This window comes from Phocoena sinus, chromosome 1, assembly GCF_008692025.1.
Source record: "Phocoena sinus isolate mPhoSin1 chromosome 1, mPhoSin1.pri, whole genome shotgun sequence".
Lineage (NCBI taxonomy): Eukaryota > Metazoa > Chordata > Mammalia > Artiodactyla > Phocoenidae > Phocoena > Phocoena sinus.
In genome coordinates, this window is record NC_045763.1 from 93032730 (window position 1) to 93058709 (window position 25980).

A 25980-nucleotide genomic window follows, 5' to 3' on the forward strand; every position below is an offset into this window, starting at 1 on the left:
TTTCATTTTAAAATTTGCATTGGCTAGAAACTGTCTTCTATAACATGGGTACTTTAGTCAGATAATGATTGAAAAACATAAAATTTTGTTTTAACATCATTATACTAGTTATCAAAATGTTCTTTTGGCCAGCAGAACTGAGAGGATATGGTACTTTTTGTATCAGTCTTTGAACATTTAAAACGTTTTTTAAAATACATGCACATCATTTTTAAGGACATTTCTGGCCTCATGATTTTTTACTTTATATTTTCAAATTTGGTGCCAATCTTAGACTTTGGACACTAAAATGGTAACTTGCAGTTTGAATAGTTCCTTACAGATTTTGGTATTAAGAATCTATAATACACCAGGCTAACTGCACATGGAGCAGGAATGAAATCTGTTGTACTGTGTGTCCTTCTTACCCAGCACTTTCATACAGGTTATAATGAGCATCAAATGCAACTTCAAATTTAAATATAAAATTTCTAACCACATCTGCCTGCAATGAACATGATTTGTTCTATGTGTTTGTGATACAAAGATGACTAAAACAGGGCCCTATAGGCTGAAAGGTTTGGAAAAGAGAGAAGGAATTTTAAAGTCTTCTTTTCTTTCTATTAATGATTGTTTGGAACTGGGAAGTGAAGAATTGAAGAACAGGTGCCAGAGAGAGGAAAGAAGACTAAATAAAGTACAGGGTGATTCACTGCATGCTTATGGTTATATATTCTATTTCTTAAAGTACGACGTAAGAGAGCCAGAGCTTTTTACTCTGCAAGCTTTTTACTCTGCAAGATATGTCTCCATTAGAAAATTTGATAGTAAAATATGAGACATTGCCCAACCTTATGGCTGAAGCAAGAGGAGATCAAAAAAAAAAAGGAGTAATTGTCAAGTAGTATATAGGGTGAGAAAGCACTAATTCTGAAATAAGAAACAGCCAAGGTATTTAAGCTAGTTGTAGAGGCAGTGGTTTGGGATGAGAGGAGTCCCCAACACTGTTTCATAGCTTCACTGCAGAAACAGTCCGTATTAAGGAAAAAGTCAACTGAAAGAAATGTTTCCCTAGATGCACTGGTAAGAAGCTAAGAGTCCAAGATAGCTGCTGATTATGACTAGAGGCTAGCTCAGTTGAGGCGTGTAACTCTGCTTCTCACCCTTGTCTGCCCTCAGCTTCAGCTAAATTGTTGCAAGAAATGAACTGAAACAAGGCTTTGGCTGCTCCAGTGCTAAGCGGCAAATGACTGCCAGGTAATAATAATAAAGTTTGGAGATTCATAGGATAAATGGTTGAATAACTATCATAAAGTGGAAAAGTGTGGTCATGACAACAGGTGAGATATTTTATTTACTCCCTGGAATCATAAGACTGTCAGTGTGATTTAATTTAGGGGACCAGTAGCAATTTCTGGCCGTGGTATTTTTAGTTTTACTATATTATACCCCTAGACACTAATGATTTGTCTGGTCACTTAATTGAGAGGAAATTTAGAGAACTATTGTAGTACAACTGAGATGTATAAAACTTAATCTGTTTTCCTAAAAAATTTGATACAATATCAACTTCTTAAATGAGTTTAAAAGGCAAATAAAATCACCACTGTCTTAAATTTAGCAAAAGTCCAAGTTTATTTTGACTTAGAAAATAGTTCAGAAAAATCATAAATGTTACGTCCTTATATTTAAATTTCTGAGTTTGAATCCTCAGAGTTTTATTTAGTGTGCTGGATGCTGCCACATTAGAAATGAAGGCCACATAGAAGTGATGAGGTGTTGCATTTTCTCCTTGGAAACTTTTAAACCTTGAACACAAAAACATTCTGAAAATTTATCATTGTTTAGTTTTGGTCCAAAACATTCAATATGGTTTAACTGGCTTTCAAAATCTCCAGCACAAAGTAGAGTGGTGGCAGAAGTAAATTGTTTAAAGGAAAAATACAGACTGTGCTGAAATGCACAGTCTAATCTTCAAGAAATATTGTATTCCAAGCACAACATAGTGTTGTCTTCATATTACCTTTGCTTCATTTTGATTTAAAAATGTGTTTCTTCCATTTTCCATAGAATATAAATAGCTTCAGAAATTTAAAGTTAACTGAAACTTGTATCCAACAGTACTTTGTCTGCAAGAGTTCAAACTTGTTATTTAAAGGAACAGTGAACTCTTAAAAGTTTATCCCTCATCAAGTTCTTTGAGATAGTGTTTATTCACAAGTTATTGAAAGTGGTACAAGGATATGAGTCTCTAATGCAAAAACACTTCTATTGAGAAGACTGTTGGTCACCTCCATGTTGGCTCTAAGATTATGTCCAGCCCTAAACATCTATGCTGGAAAGGACAAAAGACACCTGGATAGGAGGAAGTTTAATGAAATTTAAAGTGAAGCAGTTGCTTAGAGGGTAGATTTGAAATATTCTTTGAAAAATTACAGGTTTTGAATGCATTCTCCCTGGAAGTTTATCTTACAGTAATACTCCCAAGTTAAGTTTGAGATTATAAACTTATACAAATTATTTCCCAACTGATTAATACAAATGGTATCTTATATTTTATCAATATATTAATTTTTATTCTCAGAACTTTTTTATACTATTATTTAATCTAATGAAACTCCTCACAAATGTTGGGCAGTTGCTTTTTACCACTTGAAACATGAGAAAACTTATGAAAATATATTGACTGACTTAAGTCTTCATTGATAGATACTTTTCCTATATATATTCTGTCTATTTTGCCCTGTGTATGCAAAAACTTAGTTTTATACGATGTCAAAAACAAAACAATTTTCTAAATATGGTAATGTAGTAGTGCTGTCTTCCTCTGTTAGGTATGAAGAATGCTTTCTCCTGAAATTACATCAGTTTCATTACCCATGCAGTAGCTGCTCCCTCCAGCCTCTGCAGCTTAAAGATTTCAGCTTCCAAGAACAGAACAGAGCAGCCATTTTGGCTTCCAATAATGCCATGTTGTATTGATCAGTCATATGATATTCTAGCCTAGACCCCTTCAACCCAACAATGCTATTTATGTGAACTTGGGCTAATTACTTTATTTCTCTGTGCTTCCCTTTTTCGTTTGTAAAATAATACTTGCCCCATGGAGAGTTGTGAGAATTAAAAAACTTAGTATATGCAAGATTTCTAGAACCTAGTAAGTAATCAATAAATATGAGTTATTATTATTATTACTAGCATTTAATTTAGAAACATGATCATCTTAAGAACAATCAGAATAGTAATTGTCATTTTTCTTTCATACATTTACATGAATTTTCTTATGGAACCCTCATAATAACCATATTTGTAATTACTAATCCTAATTCCATTTTACAAATGGGGAAACAGAGATCTAAGAGTGGTTCATTAAAATTGTTCTGGGTCACACAAACTAGTAAATAGTGAAGTCTGTATTATAAACTCATGGAGTCTGACTCCAGAGCCATAATCCTTGAACTGTGTAATAGATGACTCCTTATATATTTCACATCGGGTTCTCTCTCCTCTTGACTTTCACACACTGAAATTATTTTCTCATGTAAATTGTTAAAGGTGTTCTTTACTGCATTCATTGTTTGAGAGAAAATTCTAGCTCGTAATTTTATATTTCATTGTTCCAAGATTTCTGAAGAGACAAGCATGCCAACAAACCCAAGTTAGACTGGATTACTTTGTGACCATATAAATATTAGACAGCCAGGTGAATGTCAGAACACATCAACTAGGGTCTCCGCTACTTGGAAACTCAATTATTTTAAAATAATTTTTAAATTAATTATTTTTTTTATTGGCTGTACCATGCAGATTGTGGGATCTTATTTCCCTGACAGGGGATTGAACCCGTGCCCCCTGCAGTGGAAGTGCAGAGTCCTAACCACTGGACCTCCAGGGAACTCCCAGAAACTCAATTCTTTAATTCACCCAGAAGAAAAGTTCTGTTTTATGACACAGTTTTGTCCTCAAGCTGTACATTTGTCTACTTAGACACAGAAAGGTTATACAACTTTTTCCCATACTCCCTATTTCCTTAAATATCCTGTCTGACAGTCATACAGTAGTATCATAAATTATGTATTTTCATAATTCAGTAAAATACCAGTATGCTGCATAATTTGAAATCTGCTCTAACATTATTCAGTCCTGACTTTTTAGTTCCAACTAGAATTAGCGTATATTAGTGAAATTATAATGTGGTGTGCTTACTCTTTTTTTTCAGTTGAAATATAGTTGATGTACAATATTAGTTTCAGTTGTATTACATAAGGATTTGATGTTTGCATACTTTATGATATGATCGCCACAATAAGTCTAGTAACCCTCTGTCCCCTTACAAAGTTATCACTGTATCATTAACCATATACCTTATGCTATATAATACATCCTCATGATTTATAATAAATATTTATTATATAAATAATGACTTATTTATTAAATAATTCCTTTCACATATTTCAGTCACCCACCATGCCCCTCCCTTCTGAAAACCACTGGTTTATTCTCTGTATCTATAAGTCTGTTCTCATTTTGCTTTGCTTTGTTTTTTAGATTCCACATATAAGTGAGATCATGTAGCATTTATCTTTTACTGTCTGATTTATTTCACTTAGCATAATGCTCTCTAGATCCACACATGTTGTGGCAAGAGACAAGATTTCATTTTTTATGGCTGAGTAATATTTCACTGTGTACATACATATATATATATATATATATATATATATATACATGTATATGCACACACACACACCACATCTTCTTTATCCATTCATCTGTTGATGAACACTTACAATGCTTCCATATCTTGGCTACTATAAATAGTGCTGCAATGAAAATGGAGTGCATATATCTTTTTGATTTAGTGTTTTTGTTTTCTTTGAGTAAATAACCAGAAGTGGAATTGCTGGATCATATGGCAATTCTACTTTTATTTTATTTTTTTGAGAAATCCCCATTCTGTTTTTCATAGTGGCTACACCAATTTACAATTCCATCAATAATGTACAAGAGTTACTTTTTCTCCACATTGTCACCAACATTTATTGTTTCTTGTCTTTTTGATGATAGCCATTCTTACAGGTGTGAGGTGCTATGTCATTATGATTTTGATTTACATTTCCCAGATGATCAGGATGTTGAGCATCTTTTCATGTGCCTGTTGGCCATCTGTATGTCTTCTCTGGAAACATGTCTATTCAGGTCCTCTTCCCATTTATTAATCAGTTTGTTTTGTTATTGAGTTGTATGAGTTCTTTGTGTATTTTGGATATTAATTCCTTATTAGATATGTCATTTGAAAATATCTTCTCCCATTCAGTATGCTGCCTTTTCATTTTGTTAGTGGTTTCCTTCACTGTGCAAAAGCTTTTTAGTTTGATGTAGTCCCATTTGTTTTTGTTTCCCTTGTCTGAGGAGACAAATCCAAATTATTATTTCTAAGACTCGTGTCAAAAGACAGGTTGCCTACACTTTCTTCTAAGAGTTTTAGGTCTTACATTTAAGTTTTTAATCAATTCTGGGTTTTTTCTTTCTTTTTCTTTGTATATGGTGTGAGAAAGTAGACAATTTTGATTCTTTTGAATGTAGCTGTCTAGTTTTCACAACACTATTGAAGAGGCTTTTTTCCCCATTTTATATTCTTGCCTCTTTTATGATACATTGATTAATCATGTAGGTGTGGGTTTACCCCTGAGGTCTCTATTCTGTTCCATTGATCTGTGTCTTTATAGTATAGTTTGAAATCAGGATGTGTGAGCTTCCAGTTTTTGTTCTTCTTTCTCAAGATTGTTGGGCTATTTTGAGTCTTCTATGTTTTCATATGAATTTTAGAATTATTTATTCTAGTTGTATGAAAAATGCCATTGGTATTTTGATAGGGATTGAATTGAATCCAAGGGTTACCTTCTGTAATATGGCATTTTAACCATTAATTCTTCCAATCCATGAGCACAGTATATCTTTTCATTGGCTTGTGTTGTCTCCAATTTGTTTCATCAATGTCTTATTTTTTTTGAGTATAGGTCTCTTACCTCCTTGGTTAGATTTATTCCTAGGTATTTTATTCTTTTTTATGAAATTGTAAATGAGATTGTTTTCTTAATTTCTCTTTCTGGTAATTCATTGTTAGTGTGTGGAAACACAACAGATTTCTCTATATTAATTTTGTATTGACACTTTAATGAATTCATTGAGTTCTTATATGTTTTTTGGTGGTATCTTTATGATTTTCTATATATAGTATATCATCTGCAGTTACAGTTTTACTCTTTTCTTTCCAATTTGGATTCCTTTTATTTCTTTTTTGTTTGTTTGTTTGATTGTTATTGCTAGAACTCCCAGTACTATGTTGAGTAAAAGTGGTTAAGAGTGAGAATCTTGTCTTGTTCCTGATATTAGAGGAATATGTTTTCAGCTTTTTATTGCTGAGAATGATATTGGCTGTGAGTTTGATATATATGGCTTTTATTATGTTGAGGTATGTTCCCTCTATACCCACTTTGTTCAGAGATTTTATGATATGTTGAATTTTGTCAAAAGCTTTTTTCTGCATCTATTGAGATGATCATATAATTGTTATTTAATTTGCTAACATGGTGTGTCACATTGATTGATTGATTTCTGGATATTGAACCAACCTTGTATCCCTGGGACAAAGTCTACTTGATCATGCTGTATGATCCTTTGAGTGTACTGTAGAATTTGCTTTGCTGGCATTTTGTTGAGAATTTTTGCATCTATGTTCATTGGTGATATTGGCATGTAATTTTCTCTTATTATGGTGCTTTTGTTGGATTATGGTTTCAGGGTGATTCTGGCCTCATAGAATAAATTTAGAAATGTTCTTTTTCGTTCAATATTTTTGGAATAGTTTGAGAAGGATGGGTCTTAATTCTTCTTTTAATATTTGGTAGAATGCACCTGTGAAATTATCTGGTCCTAAACTTTTATGTGTTGGGAATTTTTGATTAGTGGTTCATTTTCAATTCTGGTAATCGATTTGATCATATTTTACATTTCTCCCTGATTCAGTCTTGGGAGATTTTATGCTTCTAGGAGCATACCCATTTCTTTAGGTTGTCCATTTCATTGGTATGTAATTGTTCATAGTAATGTCTTATAATCCTTTGTGTTTCTGTGGGATCAGTTGTAACTTCTCTTTCATTTATGGTTTTATTGATTTGGGCCCTCTGTCTTTCTTCTTGATGAATCTGGCTAAAGGTTTGTCAATTTTGCTTATCTTTTCAAAGAACCAGCCCTTAGATTCATGCATCTTTTCTAGTGATTTTTTTGGTCTCTATTTCATTTATTTCTGCTCAGATCTTTATTATTCCTTTCCTTCCAATAACATGGGTTGTGTTTATTCTTCCTTTTCCAGTTATTTTAAGTGTAAGTTTAGATTGTTTGAGATTTTTTCTTTTTCCTGAAGTAGGGTTGTATTGCTATAAACTACCCTCTTAGAACTGCTATTGCTGCATCCCATAGATTTTAGATGATGGATTGTGCTTCAATTTTTCACTTGTCTCCCAGTATTTTTTAATTTCCTGTTTGATTTCTTCAGTGACCCATTTATAGTTAGTAGCATATTTAGCCTCCATGTGTTTGTGTTTTTTTGCAGTTTTTTCTTGTAGTTATTTCCATTCTCATACCTTTGTGGTCAGAAAAGATGCATGATATGATTTCAATCTTCTTAAATGTATTGAGACTTGTTTTGTGGCTTAGCATGGGTTCTATGTTGGAGAATGTTCCATGTACACTTGAAAACAATGTGTATTCTGCTGTTTTAGGATGGAACATCATATATATATATATGATCTAATGTGCCATTTAAGGCCAGTATCTCCTTATTGATTTTCTGTCTGGATGATCTCTCCATAGATGTAAGTGGGGTGTTAAAGTCCCCTACTACTATTGTGATACTGTCAATTTTCCCTTTATGTTTGTTAATATTTGCTTTATATATTTAAGTGCTCCTATGTTGGGTGCATAAATATTTACAACTGTTATATCTTCTTCTAAGATTGACCCCTTTATCATTATGTAATGTCCTTCTTTGTCTCTCGTTACAGTCTTTGTTTTAAAGTCTATTTTTGTCTGATGTAAGTATTGCTACCACAGCTTTCTTTTTGTTTCCATTTTCAGAAAATAACTTCTTTCATCCCCTCACTTTCAGTCTATGTGTGACTTTAGATCTGAAGTGAGTCTCCTGTAGGCAATATATATATGCGTCTCAATTTTTTAATTAATTCAGCCACCCTGTCTTTTGATTGGAGCATTTTGTCTATTGAAATTTAAAGTAGTTATTGATAAGTATGTACCTATTACCATTATGTTAATTCTTTTCTGGTTGTTTTTGAGTTCTTTGTTCTTTTATTCTTTTGTTCACGTTCCCTGTGATTTGATAACTATCTTTAGTGTTATTACTGGATTCCTTTCTTTTTCTGTTATATGTATGATTATTTTAAGTTGATGAGCTAAGTTCAAATACATTCTCACAAACCTGCATTTTTACTGCCCTCCCCCCCTCCATGTTTAATGTTTCTGACATCATATTTTACATCCTTTTGTGTATCCCTAAATACTTATTGTGGATATAGATGATTTTATTGCTTTTGTCTTTTAATCCTCCTACTAGCTTTATAAGTGCTTGATTTTAATCTACATTTACTGTACATTTGCCTTTACCAATGATATTTTTTCTTTCATAATTTTTACATTTCTAGTTGTGATCTTTTCTTTTCCACTTAGAGAAGTCCCTTTAACATTTCTTATTAAGCCAGCTATGTGGTGCTGTGGTGCTGAACTCTTTTAGCTTTTGATATTCTGTAAAACTCTTTATCTGTCCTTCAAATATGAGTGATAGCCTTGCTAGGTAGACCATTCTGGGTAGTAGGTTTTTTTTTTTCGTTTTATCACTTTGAAAATATTGTGCCACTTCCTTCTAGCTTGCAAAGTTTCTGCTGAAAAGTCAGCTTATAGGGTTATGGGAGTTCCCTTGTACATAACTAATTGCTTTTCTTTGCTTTTAGATTATCTCTTTATTTTTTTGCCATTTTACTTATTATATGTTTTGGTGTGGGCCTCTTTGGGTTCATTTTTTTTGGGACTTTCTGTGCGTTCTGGACCTGAATGTCTGTTTCCTTTCCTAGATTAGTGAAGTTTTCAGCTATTACTTATTCAAATAAGTTCTTTGCCCCTTTCTCTCTTTTCTCCTCTGAGATTCCTGTATTGTGAATATTAGTACACTTGATGTTGTCACAGAGGTCTTGTAAACTATCCTCATATTTTAAAATTCTTTTTTCTTTTGTCTGTTCATCTTGGGTGATTTCCACTAATGTCTTGCAGTTTGTTCATCTGTTCCTCTCTATCATCTAATCTGTTGATTTTTTTTCTAGTGTATTTTTTATTTCAGTTATAGTATTCATCTCTGTTTGGTTCTTTATATTTTCTAACTCTGTTAAAATTCTCACTGTGTTCATTCATTCTTCTCGTGTTCATTGAGCATCTTTATGATTATTATCTTGAACTTTTTATTGGGTTGATTGCTTATCTGCAGTTCATTTAATTCTTTTTCTAAGGTTTTAACTTCTTCCTTCATTTGGAACATATTTCTCTGTCTCCTCATTTAGCCTAATTGTTTGTGTTTATTTCTATGTATTAAGTAGGTTGGTTACATTTCCTGATCTTGGAGAAACAGTCTTATGTAGGAGACAGTCTATGGTGCATAGCAGCACACTCTCCTCTGGTCACCAGAGCTACATTCTATAGTGGTGTCCCCTATGTGGGCTATGTGGGACCTTATGTTGTGGCAGTGCCAACAACTGAGGGCACACTGGTAGATGGGACTGGTCCCCAGGCCAGTTGGCTGCTAGGTCTTTCCTTGTGTTGTGGCTGCTGACCCACTCTTGAGCAGGCCAGGGTCCTGGTATGACTGGCTGTGGGACCTGGGGCTGGTTGTTGAGGCTGGTGCTGGCCTACTCATGGGTGGGTAAGCCCCTACTGCTAATAAACTAGATGAGACCTCCCAAATGGCACTTGCCAGTACCATTGTTCTCCTGGTAAGATGAGCTCCCAAAAAATGGCTGCCATCATGTCTATATACACAGGGGGAATTGCAGTTGCCTCGTGCCTCTCTGGGATGTTCTAGCAAGTGAGTCTAACCCAGGCTCCTTTCAAATTACCACCTCTGCACTGGAACTTGGAGTGTATGAGATTTTGCACACACCTTTTAAGAGGAGTCTCTGTTTCCTACAGTCCTCCAGCTCTCCTGTATCTAAGCCCCACTGGCCTTCAAAGCCAGATGTCCTGGGGGCTTGGCTACCTGGTGTAGTATCCCCCAGGCTGAGGAGCCTAATATGGGTCTTGGACACCTTGCTTCTCAGGGAGAACCTCTAAAATAGTGATTATCCTCCCAATTGTAGGTCACCTCCCCAGGGGTATAAGTCTTGACTATTCTGCATCACTGTCTTTCCTAGGCATCTTGTTTTGGTTCCTTCTTTGTATCTTTAGTTGTGGAAGATCTTTCCTGTTATCCTTCAGGTCATTCTCATTGATAGCTTCTCTGTAAATAGTTGCAATTTTGGTGTGCTCATGGGAGGAGGTGAGCCCAGGGTCTTCCTACTCTACCATCTTGGCCACACCTCTGTGCATACTCTTTTTAATGTCAGCTTGTGATCATGACTAAGGGAAAAGTGATTATTACTTAGGAAACCATTAGTGTGTATTTCCTTTACATGAACTTAAATCTAGGATAAATGCTTAATATGTCTCTGGAATAGTATCTGATCTCACCTAATACACAAAGGGCAAGACACACTCCCTTTTAATTGGGAAGCAGAAAGATAAATCTGCTTCAATATCATCTCTTGAATTAGAACAGAGAGATTGCTTCAATAATTTAACATTTCTTCTTCTAACTTTAAAGTAAAATGGTGTCATGATGCCAAAAAATTGTATTTAAAAGCCTATTTGCATAGCATATGCTAAGCATACATTTTGAGTTTTATGAATTTACTTCATTTAGAAAAGCTTTTGGAATTCTTATTAGACTATCAAAGTGTTCAATTCCTTTTGCCCTTTTTGCTAACTGATGGATCCCATAAATATTGAACCCCATGAATTGTACTGATTATAGTCTCTGTGTTCAGAATTCTTACTCTTAATTAAGTGGTGATGCTCATAAATTTCTAACCATAAATTTTCCAGGAAGCCACAGTTAGAATGTTTATCAGCCAATCAGATCTCTTAATTTTCTCTCTTGTTTTATAAAATAAAATGTTGCTGCTATATAACATTGAATGTGATGGATACAGAGTTGTTTGTTTGGCCTCCTTTGTTTTTGTAAGCACTAATATTTTGGAAGATAAATAGTACTTGATGCTTCATTTACTTTGATTGTTTTTAATCTCAAGGTACTTTGGAAAGTTTATTATGCTATAAAGCTTGAGTTAGCTACAGCTTTTCTGTTCTGATCCAAATAAGCAACAATCGTCAGAACATCAGTAATTCAGAAACATTGTGTCATGGGTATAGCAACAGAACCATTTCAGAATGAAACTAATTATTGATTATCCCCAGGGCTTCTAAGATCAAATATACCACAGTAGAGTTAATTATGCCCTCAGTTCTGCAGAGTTTTTTCAATGGCAGGTTCAATTTACTTAGAAAAACTATTGTTTTGTAAGATTTGCAGATGAGTCAATTAGATGGTCATTAATTGGGTGTCCATTGAAAATGTGGTGGTTCCCAGTAGGGAAATGGTCTACTCCAATGACTAATGTATATTAATGCCAGCATTAACGACCTTTGAGCTTTTCCCCATGTATCCATGGGAAAACTAATCAAAGAACCATTCAAGGAAAAATAGATTTTGCTGAATAGGTATGTTTTTCTGTTCAGAGATTAACATTGCTTATTGATGTACCAAAACTACAAAATTTCAGGGTAACATTAATAGTTATCCTTAACTGAATAAAACTAAGTGCTGGAAAGGTCATAATTAATTTTAAGAGTGTTGTATTTTCAATGTTTTTTATTAGGTAGGTGATTTTAGTCTCCTTAAGGAAGTATGTTTTATTCCCAATATATAAGAATTTTCAAAATATATGAATTATATTCAAAATATAAGAATTAAAACATTTTCCATTTTAAATAAATTAGATGGATGGATGGATAGATAGATAGATAGGTTTGAGTCCTTTATTCCTTTATTATCTTTATACCTGGTAGTTTATCACCAAATAATTTTTTACTTTCCAAGGTCAAATTCAAAACATAAAAACAAATGAAGACTTTGTAGTGGGTTTAGGCTTAAATGTAGTTGACTCTATCCCAGAGTGTTTCACAGTATATGACTAGGGCATAGTAGCATACAGTAGCTTTTTCACCCACTTAGCTATCTTTGGCCTTACTCTATTGGTATAAGATGGTTTTCTGTGTATTACTCCTATTTTGATGATTTTCTGAAGCTTGCATATTTGTTTTGCAAATATTTTCTGAATTGACTACAAAGATGATACTATTATTGACGGTTAACTTTGGTCTTCTTTCTGGCCTCAGAATTTCAAAGAGAGTGATCCTTATTTTCTCTACTATCTGTCAAAGCAAATGTTGAAAAAAAAAATGAGATTGGCCTTTATTCTAGATCACTCATTACTTCACTTAAAACTGGATTAGCTCTTGCAAACCTAGCCATAAAGACCAAGTCGTTGTTTATGTTTTACTTTTTTATATTTTACCTTTTGACTCTTCATTTATTTCTCCTACCCTCTCACCCTCCACCTCTGGCAACCAACAATCTATTCTCTGTATTTATGTACTTGTTTTTTGTTTGTTTGTTTTGTTTATCATATTCCACATATAAAAGAGATTGTATGGTATTTGTCGTTTATCTTTCTCTGACTTGTTTCTCTTAGTATGATGCCCTTGAGGTCCATTCATGTTGTCCCAAATGACAAGATTTTATTTTTTATGACTGAATAATACTCCATTGTATGTATATACCACAACTTCTTTATTCATCCATCCATCCATGGATGGACACAGGTTGTTTCCATATCTTGGTTATTGTAAATAATGCTGCAATGAATATGAGAGTAAAAATATCTTTTTGAGCTAGGGTTTTCATTTTCTTTGAATAAATATCCAGAAGTAGAATTGTTGTATCACATGGTAGCTCTATTTTTAATTTATTTTGAGGACTCTTCACACTGTTTTCCCTAGTGGCTGCATCAAGTTATATTTCCACCAACAGTGCACAAGGGGTTCCCTTTCTCCACATCCTGGCCAATACTTGTTATTTCTTGTCTTTTTGATAATAGCCATTCTAATAAGTGTGAGTTGACATCTCATTGTGGGGTTTTTTGTTTTGTTTTTTTGTGGTACGTGGGCCTCTCACTGTTGTGGCCTCTCCCGCTGCGGAGTAACAGGCTCCGGACGCACAGGCTCAGCGGCCACGGCCCACGGGCACAGCCGCTCCGTGGCATGTGAGATCCTCCCAGACCGGGGCACAAACCGTGTCCCCTGCATCGGCAGGCGGACTCTCAATCACTACGCCACCAGGGAAGCCCAACATCTCATTGTGGTTTTGATTCACATTTCTCTGATGATTAATGATGTTAAACATTCTTTTCATGTATTTGTTTGCCATCTGTATGTCTTCTATAGAAAAATGTCTATTCAGGTCCTCTGCCCATTTTTAATCAGATTTTTTTTTGCTACTGAGTTGAACAAGTTCTTTATAGATTTTGGATATTAACTCCTTATCAGATATATGATTTGAAAATAGTTTCTCCCCCTTAGTAGGTTGCCTTTTTATTTTGTTGATAGATTCCTTTGCTGTGCAGAAGATAATTTGCTGTAGTCTCACTTGTTTAGTTTTGCTTTTGTATAAATAGTATTAAGGAGCTTATTGAATTAAATTGTCTAATTTCTCAAGGGTTAATAAAAATTTAAGAACTTTCCCTTTTCCTCTTTAAGCACATGGTAATTAAAATAATAGAATTATGCTATGTCTTTATTTATGAAACTTATTCTGAATTGCTAATATACTTTGCTGAGTAAATTTTTATCCCTACATTACTGCTATTAATTTGAGGCAGTGTGGAAGTAGCACAATCTGATTTTCAAGAAGAATCTCTGTAATTAGTATAATTATAGTCTAAAAGAACCATATAATAAAATATTGAATTAGGTGAAGAGGAGAAAATATCTAGATAAAAAGTTGGCCTGTAATGTATGTAAGAATAGGCCTAAAATTTTTCAAAATATCTTATATTTTGAAAGCTTTATTTAAATTTCTTTGTGGAATTCAAAAGAAACAAACTAGATATACGTGATCTACCAATCTAATACAAACCTAATATTAGTTTTGCACCTATGGGCAAAATAATTTTAAAAAGCATAGACATCTATATATGATTAGGTCAATATTTATATCACACAAAAATATACCTATGCTGAAGGAATACGGAATAGAGATTCAACCTCCCTACACAAAATCAGGCCTGCAGAATTGGTCTGAGAGATTTTCCCTAATATCACCTTTCAGAATTTTTCAGAGATTTATTTTTTTCCTCCCATGAATGCCATTGGTGGCTATAGATTTACAACAGTCCTGGTAAGTTTAGCATCAATATTTCCTAAAGTATGTTCCCCTCAACAGTATTTCCAATTATGATAAATGATGGAAGAAATGTGATCACATTTTGAGAAACAATGAATTTAAAAAATCAAATATATTTATTTACTGAAGGTCTTCTCTAGGCCTATACTTTTACCACTGCCCAGACTTAGATTAAGAACTTAGAACTCTTTAATTCCATACATTCCTTCCCATGTGTTATCTTACTGTATTCCTGTATTTTAATTTTGTATATATTTTAAACCTCTCGAAACATTGAGATTGTTTTCATCAATGTTACTTCTTATTTACCCATACATCTCCTCTATTGTAGTCTCCCTTCCTGCATTGCCATATTTTCTGGGGATAATTTAGATTTTGTTCTAGGAATTCCCTTTGATATTTCTTTTAAGTTTGTAGGCAAAATAGTCTTTCAATTTGTTTATCTGTAAACATCTTTACATAGCTATCATTTTGAAGGATATTTTCAAGAAACTTAGAATCTAGGTTGGCCCGTATGTTCTTTCAGGTCTTTAAAAAAATTCATTCTGTTTTCTTTTGGTTTCTGTTGTACTGATTTAAAAGTTAGCCTTCAGTTTTACTCTTCCTATTTAACAGTGTTATGCCTTTATTTTTCTCTGGCTACTTTTAGACTTTTTGTTTGTTGCTGGTTTTCAGTTTTCTGTTTGTTTGTTTTTTTAATGATGTAAGTAGGTGCAGAGGTCCTTTTATATCTTCTTCTTGCCTTTGTAGAGCTTCCTTAATTTGTAGTTTAATTTTTTTCTGCCAGTTGTGAAAATTCCCAGTTGCTTTTCTCGTATTGCTTCTGCCCCTTCTCTCACTCATCCCATTCAAAGATCACATTACAGCTATATTACAAATTTTACCCATGTCTCATACATTGGGTGTTTCTTATAATTCTTTTTTTCTCTGTGTGTTTTATATTAGACATTTTTACTCACCTAAAGGTCAGTTCACTAGTTTTATACTTGTTCAGTGTGTGGTTAAATCTATCTGTGGAGTCATTTATTGTAAATATTGTAATTTTCAATTCCAAAATATGCATTATTTTCTGGTGATATTCTCCATCTTGTCATATATTTTAGCCAACATACTAATCACAGTAACTTTAAAGTCTGTGTATGGTAACTCCAATTTTTTTCTCTTGGATTTGACCATTTGCTTCTGTTTTTTGGTTTCTTTTGCTTTTTTGTGAATTTTTTTGCATACTTGTTACATTTTAACTAAATTCTGGAGATTGTATTTGAAATTTCAGAGCTTCAGGATGATACTACCTTCCTCAAAAAGAAGATGTAATTTTTAAAGAATTCCTGTCAGGTAGTTAGAGAAAAGCAAATAACCTTGATCCAACAAGGTTTGATATAATCTGAGACTGAATTTCAGTCATCCTGAAGAACTTGTCTATTTCCAATTTTCCTTTACTCCTAGAGTTCCTCCAGAACTTTCAAATAACAACTTGATATTTCCAAAATATACCCTAATTGGTGAGCCCCGAACAGGTTTTTGTTTCTCCTCCCTGGCCATGCAATTGTCAGCAACTCTGAACTGCTATTTTCTGTTTGTTCCCTTAGTTTTTTCCATTAAAATTGGCAAATTCTTAAGGGGAAAATGCAATGTAATTTTTCCTTTTTCTTTGAGATCTTTGTTTCTCCTGGAGTCTAGCTGACTCAGTTGTTCTGTGCTGCTTACAAAAGCAGTGCGTGTATGTGTGTGTGTGTGTGTGTGTGTGTGTGTATGTATGTGTGTGTGTTGTATTTGTTCAATTTTTAGTTGTTCTCACAATGAGGCTGTTTTCTGATATAGGCTATTTCTTCATAGATGGGAAGAATCAATTTTGGGTATATTAGATGAATCCAAGGACTCATATGGTTTGAATGCAAAGTGTAAGAAAAAAATGAAATTAAAGATGATCTCAAGATTTCTGGCTTGAGCCACTTAAAGAATGGACTTGTCATTAAATGAGATATGGGAAACTACAAGTGCTGCAAGTTTTGAGCAGAGAATTAGTTATAACAACTGAAGCTCAAGAATAGGAACTGGACAAGGGATATGAATATAGGAGTCATTAGCCTGCTGAGAAAATTTAAAACATGTGACTAGAAGGGATTACCAAGGATGTGAATATAAATATAGAAGAGAAACATGGACTGAACCCCAGGGTATTTTAATATTCAAAAATTAGGGAGGGCTTCCCTGTGCTTGGCCAATGGCCTCTGGGAGCCAGCAGTCAGTGACCCTCACCAGAGACTCTCCAGAAGGCCCAGGGGTACAAAAGTGGCTGTAAATCCAGCACATGCATAAACAAGTTAAAGGATTTAATATGAAGCACAGAAGCAGATAATGCCGAAAAGCAAGCAGCAGTTGGTAAACATTTAATGAGTGGGGCAACATTTCCTTCTCCCACTGCTGCTGAGGTGGTAGAAATTAGTTGAATTCAGTATGAAATGGAATACACCAAAGGTATTATTCAGCGAATTGAAGGTCCTGGAAAAATTAAAGGTAGCACCACCAAATGCTGACCTTGAACAAGGATTCTGAGAAGGAGCTTCAAATGCTTGTGTGATTATGTAGGTTTCAGGGAGAATTGTTGTATCAGGAAATAATGAAGACATTCCACTTTCAAGACCAGCAGATCTTGAACTTATGCAGTTAACTCCCTTTAAACCACTGGCACTAAAAACACCACCTCATGTGCTTATGCTAAGTGAAAGACCACTAGATTTTATGGATTTAGAAAGACCTCCTCCAACCCCTCAAAATGAAGAAATCCATGCAATTGTCAGGCTAAAAAGAGAGTGAAAATGCTGTTTGCCGATATGGACAGCTGGTCAGAACTGACTCCATGTATAGTATTTCAAATATAGGTTCAATGGTTGAAGGAACTTCAGATGACATGACTGTTGTAGATACAGCTTCATTAGGATGACAGATAATCAAACTAAATAGATGTCTACAACTTCTGGAAGCAGAGAACAAAGAAGGTTCTAAAAGAGAAATGGTCACGTATTCCATTACCGTAGCATTCTGGCTGCTTAAGAGCTGGCTCTGGTTTTGCCGCTAGAGGTAACCTCAACTCTCAAAAGTGTTGTCTCAACAGCTGGAAATATAAAGAATTTGTGAACAAACAAACAAACAAACAAACAAAACGTTAGGGAGAGATGGAGGAATCAGCAAAGAGCCTGAAGATATGCAACCAAAATGAAAAGGGGAAGACAATGAGAATGTGGTGTCCAGGAAACCATAGAATAAAATATTTTAAGAAGAGAATGAACAACTGTATTATATGCTGCTGCTAGGTCAACAATAATAGAAACTTGGACATTATATTTAGAAACATAAATATTATTGATGACTTTTAGAAAAAAAACATTTTCAAGGAGGAAAAAAAAATCCCTCTATTTGGAGTTGGTTTAAAAAAGAAATTGAGGGGACTATTTGGAAGCAATAAGTGTAGACAACTGTGCAAGGAATTTTGCTGTAAAAAGAAACAAAAAATTATCTCAGTAAAGAGAAAGAAAAGAAATAAAGGTGGGCTAGAAATAAAAATGTTAGGCAAGTTGTATATCAGCCAAAGGGGAAGAGGCAGTCAAGACTGTTGTTCAGTTGTTTTTATGGTTTTTTTTCAATAAACTTTATTTTTAGAGCAGTTTTAGTTTCAAAGCAAAATTGAGGGGAAGGTAATGAGATTTCCTATATCCTCCCCTGCCTGCACATATGCACAGCCTCCTGCATTACCAACATCCCCAACAAGAGTGGTACATTTGTTACAATCGATGAACTTACATTGATATATCATTATCACCCAAGTCCACAGCTTACATTTGGATTCACTCTTGGTGCTGTACATTCTACCGGTTTGGACAAATGTATAATGACATGCCTCCACCATTATAGTATCATACAGAGTACTTCCACTGCCCTAACAAGCTTCTGTGCTCTGCCTATTCATCCCTCTCTCCCCACTAACCCTTGGCAACCACTGATATTTTTACTGTCTCCACAGTTTTGCCTTTTCTAGAAGGTCATATTTATAGTTGGAATCTTACAGAATGTAGTCTTTTTAGATTGAGTTTATTTTGTTTTAATAGGAAAAATAATGTGTCAGCTAATGGCAGAAGAAGGAGATGATCATGTAAGGCAGAGGAGAGAAAGGCTGATATAATATTTTTATGGAGCCACTAACAGACACATTATTCACTCATTTAATTCTCACAAAACACTTTAAAGTAGATATTATTACTGTTATTATTACTGAAATTTTATATATGGAAAGAGGGAGGTTCTGTAATGTATTCAGTTCTACCAGTTTTGTAAACTGTATTTATCTTTTTATTTTTTTAGGATCCAAGAATTTTTTATTGGAATTTATTATTATTACAATTATTATTCATTGTGAGCTCCAAGTTCCAGTGCTTCCTTTCTATCTTATATGTAGAGGAGATTTTAACTCTCTTTCCCAAATGGATTTATTCTCCTTCACCCTTGTTCCTCAACTCTTCCTTCTCTATTTCACAAAAATCGTTGCTACAGTTATAGGATATTCAACACTGAATGGAATCATTTAATCCAGTGCCTTTATATAATACAACACACTTTGCAGACTCAGAAATATTGCTATGGTTGTAGAACTGGGACTGAAATCCCAGCTTGAATCCCAATCCAGTTTGTTTTCCTTTATGACGTGTTTCCTTGCCTCATGTCTTAGAAACTGAATTTGACCTTCAAGAGCCCAGCCTACTTCCAGAGTCCACTGTTTTAAGCACTCTGCCTACATTGGGCTCATTGTCACTTGCAGACATTTATTCCTATCATAACTCTCGGTATATTCCAGGGTCACCTAAATATTCCCTCTATTGCCTTTTATTTTCTTGACCTCATCTTCTACAATGACCTTTTCTTGGACAATATTTTAGTCAATTACTCCATGATCATAATCTAGTCATTGATAGTCTAACTCACTTCTCACCTCACAATCTTATTCTCAACTTTCCTAGTCTTTGAGCTGGAAAGATAGGAGGCTGTTGTCAGAATCCTCTCACAGTTCTTGACCACACTAGAACCTTCTGGTTATTGTTCTTTATATGTTTCACTCTCTCTCAACCCCTTGTGCCTTTCTTTCCCTCCTTACCTGACTTAGATTTCATGGTCCTGTCGGTGTCACAATCATTGCCTCACGTACAGTCTCTATCTCCTTATAACATCTACCATACTCAACAGGAAAAATCTCATCCCCAATTAAATCCAGCTTTATTACCTTTCACTCTACACCATAGAAGCTGCGGAAGGTCTGGCTGCAGAAACATACAGCCGTAGTGCTTGACTACCTTTGAAATTATTGACAATTAAGTACAGGTGTAACCTTAAGTTTCCCCAGCAATGCTCTTACACTTTCCCATGCCATTTCACCCTCTCACTCTCCAAGAAAACAATTTCGTACTTTGCTTTCCAGTATGCCTTCCTTCCTCCTCACATTTAGTTTATGATCTTGTTTTCTATTTCACTGGGAAAAGTAGTAGAAATCAGAGCACTTCCACACTCTCCTACAAGCAAGCTCAATTTGCATCTCTACCCATCTATCTATCTGCCCTCATTTTCAACTGATGAATTTTCCTTGCTCCAAAATATTGAGAACCTCTCTGTCTGCTTGATCATCACACTTCTTATCTACTCAAGAATATTCCTAGAATTTTGCCCTCTTAATCTCTCTACATCATCAGTTTTTTCCTCACAACTTGTTTATTCTCACCATTACTTAAATATTTCTTATCTTTAAGAAAACTTGTCCCTTGACCCAGACCCTCGGCAACTACTGTACAAAGTATCTGCTCTTTACATAAAAAACACCTTGAAAGAGTTCTCTATACTCATTGTATACATTCCTCTTCGCATTCTCTCCTAAACTCCCACTTGCCTCCAGCACCTCCCCAAAAGATTTTTGCCAAGATTAGCGATAACTTAGATATGGCAACATTCAAGGTTAAATTCTCAGTTTCTGTGTTATTTGACCTATCTGCAGCATAGGTTCCAACTTCTTGAAGTCCACCTTTACTTGACCTCCAGGATCTCACTCTTCATTATCTTCCCATTGCACTGGCTGATGATTACAGTTCCTTTTGATGTTCTCTTCATTTCTAACTAAATGCCCTGGGCTTACTACTTCTTATTTTCTATACTCCCTCCTAAATCAAGATTTAAAGAGCAGGGAGGCTGGATTTAAACTTCTTCATGTGATGCCAATGACCATATTGTACTTGCTACCCATGATGGCCAGTTCATCACAGTGCCACTGTTATTCCTGTCAGGCCCTGGACTGACTGGATATGCTGCTTATCTCATTTTGGAAGCATTTACATTTCCCACTGCTTCCAGCACCTTTTCTGAAAATGAGTTTAATTGGGATAAAGTGTTGACTAAACAACTGAAAGGAGAAAATGAGTTAATTCCTTTGCTGTCTGTATTTTTATTTTGTTTTACAGAACTATAAAAATGGATATAGGGAAGAATGTAAAGTGGTAAGGTGAATTGAAAGGTCTACTTAAGGTTCTGAAAGATGGCATTTTTCTTTGTGGACTTAGGAACATGAGCTTTCTGGCTATGTTTTTTGAAGGTAGAATGAAATGTGTATATTCTACAGGTGACTGTGAAAGAGCTTTCAGTAAGTCTGCTAGGGGAATGATAATTTGTATACTTCGGTGCTCACAGTGGTTGATGTGGTAGTTAATTTTTTATGACATTATGCTCACTGTGGCCTAGCCTAAGATAGTCAAACATATTTTCCCTTAGTGGAATTTTTCTACATAGCTTAAAATTTTAAACACAATGCTTAATTTCACAGTGACTTCCCATGCTTTTTCTGATATATGGAACCTCTGGCATTACAAATAATTTTATTCAACAGAAACTTTCATTTTTTAACATGGTCCTTATTTAACCATGTATAACATGACAAATGTTTGGGTAGAATTTGTCTGTTTTTATTATTTAGCTGTTTTTCTAGCAATACATTTGCTTTTCTCTTTTACTGTGTCTACCTGGTGTATAATAGCAGGTGTAGCTGCACATGCATGCCCAAACAGACACACATACGTATATGCCAATGGAGGGGAAAGTTTTTCACAGCACATATGCCCAAATTGTGCCGGTTTCAGTTAACTAGATATGGTTATTGATACGGAAGGTCACACTGCAATTTAGAAGCCGTTAAAAGGTAATGAATGTGCTTAATTGAAACCTCTGCCCAGAAGGTTTTTCTTTTCACACAGAGAAAGTAAATAGATTTGTGTATCTCTATTGTCCCCTGCAGTAATGTCTTTAGGCCAAATGGCAACGTCAAGGACTACTGACACCTGCCTAAAATGCGTGAAAAATATTCTTGATGTTTAATTCCTGTGGTGTTTACATAGAGAGTTATGAATACTTCATTGGTGCAGCAGCATTAATTATCCTATAGAGAGTTATTAAGCATGGACTCATTTAAAAATCCAATTGCCATTGTGAATATCTATTTTTAAAGGCACTCTCATGATAATACATTTCATAGTATTGAATAATGACAGTCTTTGATGGTTTGTGAGGAGGTGCACTGGGAGTGTGGATTGGACACTTGAACATTTTCCACAGGCTCCTGCATGGCCATCTTATGATGAATACCCCACAGAATGAGGCAGAATAGCTTGTGTGCTTAGTTAATGGCAATATGACCCAAACACCGACAAAATAAAAATTATGGGTGTGATTTTAGGCATGAAAACAGATAATTTTGTTCATATTGAAAAGATGTAGCTAAAGTGTTATCAAAACTCAGGTCTGACTGCTTGCCACTCAAAAGCCAATACTCAAGAGGCAAGGTTGGTGGAAAGGAAAGTTTGCTTTATTTTGGAGGCTGGCAGCCATGGGAGAGGGTGGACTCATATCCATAGGGTAACTCTCCACTGATAATCACTGGGCAAGAGCTTTTAAAGGGCAGTTTCAGGGGTGTATAGGTGGAGGGAGGGGACTACATGCAGAAACAGCACAGTCAGCTCTGACAGTCATCTTGAAATTGGTTATACAGTGGTCTGATCAGCATCATCTTGATTGTTTTTAAGTACAATTAATCTTCAGTTCCAGGGTTAATTTGTTCCCATTTCTTTGAGGCCAGTTCTCAGAATTGTAGCAGCTTATGTCATGGCTACAGTCTGGTCATCATGTAGTTAACTTCTTTGATCTGGTGGGGGTTTCAGTATCTATAAAACAGCTCAAAGGCTATGGCTCAGAATATTATCTATAGCTCTTGAAGAAGAACTAAAGGTTCCTGTCTTTGTTTAATGACTAAACTATTATCATTTGGTCCTGTTGGACTATTTTCCTTTGTGTCTGCATTTACTCACTTCTGATTATTTTTTTTTCTTTGACTAAAGTTTTTCTATAAGCAAATGCAGGCTGAGGACATGGTAGCGGGTGGGGTCTGTCCTGGGAAGGCCCCATAGTGTCCTGCTCCATTTCAAAAGTGGTACATTACCATTACATTATTTTCATAGAATTGATAGATTTTTATTCTAAGAATAATTTTCTGATTAATCTTATCATTAACTGTGTATGCAGTCCCTATTCAGGGTGTGGTTTATTGTATCTGTTCTATGACCAAATAGAAATTTTGAATATAACTAAAATAATTTAGTAATTATGTTGTCAAATTCAGAACTCTTGGCATAACATCTAGTCCATGGTTCCCATATTTTTATTTTCATTATCTTGTTTTCCTTGTAGCCTTAAGATTAGTTGTCCTGAAAAATGTTCTGGTCAAGAAAAGGTAGATTCTTCTTGAAAAAAATTATGCCACTTTTAGGTGAATTGCTTAAAAAGACAAAGCCATTTTAAAGGTCACGTTGCTGACAAATTGCCTATTTAAAATGGAGAGTCACCTAAACAGTGTCATAGTTCTCCAAGTCCTACTCTAAGTTCTATTTATGACTTTGTACTGCCATTAGACTTGCCACTGGCAGAAATCAATAAATATAGATAAAAAATGTCAAATTATTGTTGTCTATTGATGCCACTTAAAATGTCCCCTAGAACACATGGTATTAACTGTTGCATTCTCTCTCATTTCAGGATCTGTATCCTTCACATTTTTTACCATTCATTTATATAAACCTCACAAATGTTCATTTTAACTACACAATACTTATTTTGGCAAGAAAGCATTTATAGAGCATCTACTATGTGCTGGAGGTACAAATAGGAATTACAGAAATCCATGTCTTTAGGAACAGGAAGTGTAGCAGGAAATATTTAAGTAACATTTTAACACTATCTGTGCTCTTTTAAATTGTGCATAAAAATCTAGTTAAAATATAACATTTAAGTCTAAAAATTCAGTTTTTTAGCAAATTAATAAATTTTTATTGAATTTAATCTCATGAAAGTTTAGCATCAAGCAAATACACTAAGTCCCCTACATACGAACATTCAAGTTGCTAACTTTCAAAGATGCCAACGTGTTTTCCATCAATGTCAGGCATGAGTGAAATTGCAGTTTGCTCTCCGTCTCCTACTAATGATGATTCCTCAGCTCTACTATCTCCCACTTCCTCTCCCTCCTCCAGTCAGTAATGCTTGTTGTCTGTTCACTCAATGCCAGCCCGTGTATGCCAGCTGTTATACTATACTACTATACTTTTCAAGGTACTGTAAGATTAAAAATGTTTTCTTTATTTTTTATGTTTGTTTGTTTTTTATGTATTACTTGTGTGAAAAATATTATACACATATTATAGTACAGTATTATATAGTCGATTGTGTTAGTTGGGTACCTAGGCTAACTTTGTTGGACTTAACAAACAAATTGGACTTATGAATGCACTCTCGGAAGGGAACTCATTTGTATGTAGGGGATTTACTGTATGTTGTTTTAGGTTCCATCCAGGATTTACCTTTAATTACCTGGGTAATGGGAGTGGAGACCTGGATTTATAAATGTTAGAATATGTACACTGAGCTACATTATAGACCAGGCAAATAATTCCTCAAATTTGAGTCAGCTTTGAAGATTTATTTCTAGGTGAAAGGTCTTTCTATGTTTCATTTTTAAACAATCAGTGGACACTAGTGGTCAAAAAGCAATCTTATAATGCCATTTCTGATAAATATAGCTAGGAGACATTTGCCTTTTTTAAACATTTCTAACAGGTTCTTCAGGAATAGGTCCATGGTTGACCTCACTTTGCTTTACCTAAAGCAGAGCCATTTCCTTTAGGTTCACACATTTGCCCACACTTACTGTGTTTTATTGTTTTGAATACTTGCAAAATATCTTTCTCCCAAAGAATTTTGAAAAATGAAACAAATAGAATAAATAACACATTTAGCAGTCCCAAAGAGTAGGTTAAATAAGGGCCAAGAGCAGAAAAGCAAGAAAAGGTAATAGGAAAGTTATAATAGTCATCAAAAAGAAGTGATAATCAAAGCAAGATAGATAGATTATCTGTCTATCAGAATTCACAGCATGGTTGAAGTAAAAAGGAATGTGTCAAGAGGAAGGACTGGGACTGGATAGGCAAAAAGAAATTGCTTGGGCTGAGAAATATTTGAATGCTCATTCATTAAGAAAATTTACCAACTTTCCCTCTTAGAATGTGTATCCTTCACTGGACACATGTATTTCCATATGGAGAAAAATGCAGAGTAACAACTTTTTTTTGCTTTTGATAAGAATATGAGTAGAATACAGTGATGAAGAGCATTAACATTTCTGATCCTGACATAAATTAGTTCATATACCAAGTATTTAAATCCCCAAGTTGAATTTCTTCATATGAAAAATAGAGACAATAATACTTATAACCCATAGGAATGTTGTAGAATTAAATGAGAAAATATTAATAAATCACATTGCTTGTGCCTCATAACTATTATTGTTTCTTTGCTCTTATTGTTTTCCATCCAGAAATAAAGGGTACTACTATTTTATACCCCATGCTGCACACACCCTTCTATGAATTTATTATTCCTTCAGACAAGGTGCTATCCAATTGTCAAGGGTAGCAATTTTAGATCAAATGATAGAGTCAATTTTCATATATCTCAACTGGTCACCTGTTTTTGAAAGTGTATACCTTCAAAATCAAACTATTATTTCATTTATAACATGGTCTGGAGAGAAAATGACTTCAACAACTGACATCTCTCAGGCTCCCTTGGAGGGATACCTTTTGTAGTGGCAATATGTTCATTAAGACATCTAACAATATAATATATGTATTATAGTTTCCAGAGTTCAAATTACAAGACCAACAACTGGTTTTCATGGAGACCTGAAAGAAAACATATGGACCTAGTATCTAAACGTTTATACTTTGCTGGACTAATTCAATAAAATCATA

General features: G+C 34.6%; 1 pseudogene; it reads left to right on the forward strand.

Moving 5' to 3' along the window:
* The first annotated feature begins 16992 nt into the window (after positions 1-16992).
* Positions 16993-17678, forward strand: LOC116760538 (annotated as a pseudogene).
* Positions 17679-25980: the final 8302 nt, after the last annotated feature.